Below are 4092 nucleotides of genomic sequence, written 5' to 3'. Positions count from 1 at the left end.
TTGTAGGACCGGTTTGACATACCTGCTTTAAGTTATGCACAGACTTGTTTGGTGGCTGAAAACAGTTATCCAGGTTTGTTTTAGCCACCAGTGTTACATCTGCACTGCTGATAGTTAAATGTGCCTGCAGGCTGGAATAAGTAGAATTCCACTGTCCATCTGTAGTAGCAAGATGTGCATGTACAGTATGTGTGTCTATGTAGCAATGCAAATAACCCTGTTGGCCCCAATACTATACGGAATTAGTAAAATAGGCCGATCATTGACTGATAAAAACTGTATGTTTGTGCACACTCCTTGTGCTGAAAAGTTCAAAGGATCATTACTTCTGTTTATTTTGCTGCTCAACAAAGCAGATTGTCACAGCTGCTGTTTAGAATGCAGTCACTGAAGCTCTTAAACTGAACATAAAAATATACCATAATAATATGTTCTATGTTACTAATGCGCTATTTACCATTAGCACTACACATACAATGAATAACCTCCTAAGTCTATTTTTAATTCAGGTTTATTTAAACACAACTAAAAGATTGCCAAAACTTTAAATTTAAAGAGGGATTGACAGCCATAAAATTAAATTCAAATTACTCACTGCTGTGTTTGTTAAGCAGTCTAACATAATGGCTCTGCATTGCAAGCATTCCACTATAATCATAAATGTGTCTGCTGTAATGAATTATCGCATTCCCCCCCCCGGCTTTTTTTCCTCATATATTGCCGTACTGATGAAAGCTAAAGAAAAGCCTCGTTATCTCCCCTTCCACATTTCTACTTCTTGCTGATTGGCTGAGGGCAGTTTAGGGACATTGTGTGATACGAGTAAAGGAGGAAATTACATCAGGATTGGATTCAGTCAGAGGCAGTAAAGATGGAAAATGTATGGAATATTTTTCTCTTTATTTACTATATAAAATTCATTGAAATCAAAATGTGGACAGTACAATACATATGTTATGTAAGTAGAACAAGTATTTATCTACTTATATATGTGTTTTTTCTTCCTGGGATAGTATGGCTGACCCATGTGCTTTAAAAGCCTGGGGGCCAGAGCTCTCATTTCTAAAAGTCCTCGGCTATCTTCACACTATACACGTTTTGGTGGTGAAAAGTCGCATTGTGCATTAGGAAAGCAATGTGAAGCATACAGTGAAACATGCAGTACATTGATCTCATGCTTTCCCAACCGCTGTAAACCTGCATGTTGTGTGTTATTTCGACAGAACCTGTCACACTGCACCACTGATGTGACCATACCATAGAAACATAATTGCATCACAACGGATGCACTGTTGAAAGAGCAGTCATGCTGCTTGTTGTCTTCAGGATCTCTCCCATTCCAACATTGTCTCCCCACAGCTTTACTCCAGAATTGCTGGTTCTCTATCCAGTAAACTTACGGCACTTCCAGCATTCATGCACAAGCGCTTCATTTCACTGAGCATGCATGTGTTGTAACTCACACGTCCAATTCAAAACAGCTCATTCACAGCCACAGACACTTCCTGGGGAAGGCTTTAACTGAGAAGCCAGTCCAATATTAAAAAGGCTATAACTGGGGAGCAGGAGGGACCCATAAGACAAACAAGCAGCATAAAGACGTTCAGAGGCGTGTGCTTTTACACATGATGCCCTTAATTTATGTATTTGATTTTGCTTCAGGTGTACTTTAAAGGGCACCTGAAGTGAGAAGAATATGGAGGCTGCCATACTTATTTCCTTTTAAACAATACCAGTTGCCTGGCAGCCCTGATGATCTATTTGGCAGCAGTAGTGTCTGAATCACACCAGAAGCAAGCATGCAGATCTGACAATGTCAGAAACGCCTGATCTGCTGCATGCTTGTTCAGGGTCTATTTGTGGCAGAGGATCGTCAGGGCTGCCAGGCAACTGGTATTGTTTATAAGGAAATAAATATGGCAGCCTCCATATACTTCTCGCATCAGGTTCCCCTTTAAGCCAGGGGTTCCCAATGGTGCCAGGCCGCTGCCAGTGCCTCAGAAATATTCAAAATTGCCGCAATACTGATGCAAAGTCTGCAGCGTGTTACCACACGATGTGTGCCTCCCATAGGGTTTATGCATTAATGCAAGTCAATGGGCGACACGGTAAGTGTGCACGACGAGAGTGCGGTGCGGCACTGCGTGCATGCATGGACCAACGGGAATCCCGGTGACGTACTTCCTGCCTAGCAGGGAGTGCCTAAATAGCCGAGAGGCGGGGTTATGCATATGACCCTGCCGCCACACTGTACCGCAGGGTCATATAAAGCCTAATATCTGTGGTGCAATACAGCACCTGCACCGCATCACAAACTCCAAGTGTAGAACCGGCCTTAAACAATGCTGATTGCCTGGCTGTCTCATTGATATTTTAAGCCACAGACTGCGAACAAGCATGCAGATGAGATGCTCTGACTGAAGTCTTGCTGGATTAGCCACATGCTTGATTCAGGTGTGTGATTCAAACACTACTGCAGCCAAATAGATCAGCAGGACAGCCAGAAAACTGGTATTGTTTAACCACTTCAGGACAACAGGCTTACACCCCCCTAGTGACCATTCAGTACTGTGCAGCTTTGACAGCTTGCTGCACAGCCATACAACTTGGCACACAAATGAGTCTTACCTCCTTTGCTTGTTTATTAAAAAAAAAAAAAAAAAAAAGCATTTTCCCTCTCTCCTCCCCATCCTAAACTCACATAGGACGACGATCTGTCCTCTTCTCCGCCTCTCATAGGCATCAGCCTATGAGAAGGCTTTCAATGCGAGCTGCTGTGAGGGACAGCGGAGTGTCCCCTGTACAGCGCTGCACAAATGTAAACAAAGGGTCCCCCCCCCCCTTTCATTTACTAACAGATAGCTAGCGGCTAGCAAGCTGATCGCTGAGCTCTGCTCCGTGACTCGGCAGGGAACGCCGCAGCTCCTCTCACAGTCGGTGTCCTGCGCTGCCACCTTACTAGGTCGGCTTCATGTGCGCTTGTCACGTGGTGTAGCCGACGTCATCGGGTCTCTACTGTCCAGGCGCATTAGTTCTGTGCAGTAGAGACCCGGTGACTTCGGCTACACCACGTGACCCCCCCCCCCCCCCCCCGCCGCGGAGCGCACATGAAGCCGACCTGGCGAGGTCGGCTTCTTCAGCGCAGGACTCCGGCAGTAAGAGGAGCTGCGGCGAGGGCACCGGACGGCTGCCAGAGGCTGGAGGAAGCCCCAGGTAAGTGGATTTTGATTTGACCTTGGGCCTCTCCTTTAAGTAAACAAAGGGTCTTCTCTGTTTGTAATATATCACCTACCAACTTCTCAAAACCCTGTTTGGATGTTTTGTTTCAATTAAGGCATCATAATGACGTGTATTTATGTTTCCTAAAAATCCAGGTATCTCCTTTGATGTTGCATGTATATAGGTGTCTTGTAAGCAGACAGGATTCAGTCTGATGAAATCTCAAAAGCCGAAAGCTTACTTTTACACTCTTCTTATGCAGGTGGGCAGAGAGAGTGGAATCTGGAAATCAGCAAGTGAAAGGAAAGAGCGGGAGGTAAGTGGGGAGAGAGGTGAGAGATAAGTTAGAGAGGCTGAAAGTGAGGGAGAGAGGCTTGAAGTACATGAGGGAGGGAGGCTAAAAGTGAGTGAGTGAAGGAACTCCCCCCTTCCCCTGGTCCTTGGGGAAATTGTCTCACATGAAAGTGGTCCTTGTTCCAGAATGGGATTGTCGGTCAGAAAATCAAATTCCATTTACACACTGCACTGTGTTCATTATATAGCCTGGAGCTTTACTCTGCATTGCAAGTACTCCAATCTATTCACAAAAGTTTCTGCTGTAATAAATCTCATCTCAGTCAGCCTGGCTCTATTATTGTCATCGCTGACAAGTGAGAGGGAGATAGGGAAGCTTGTCATCTCCCCTCCCACAATTCCTGCTCCTCACTGATTGGCTGAGTGCAGTTCAGTGTGGAGCAGAAATACGATCTATGCTGCTGTGCTCTCATGTGTTTACAAAGCAAGCTAGCCATCACAGTACAGATTCTTAGAGAAAAAAAAAGTAAGGAAATTACATCAAGAACAGCTTCAGTCAGAGGGAAACAAGATGATAAA

This window comes from Hyperolius riggenbachi, chromosome 10 (genome assembly GCF_040937935.1).
Source record: "Hyperolius riggenbachi isolate aHypRig1 chromosome 10, aHypRig1.pri, whole genome shotgun sequence".
NCBI lineage: Eukaryota > Metazoa > Chordata > Amphibia > Anura > Hyperoliidae > Hyperolius > Hyperolius riggenbachi.
Note: the sequence above shows the minus strand (reverse complement) of the source record.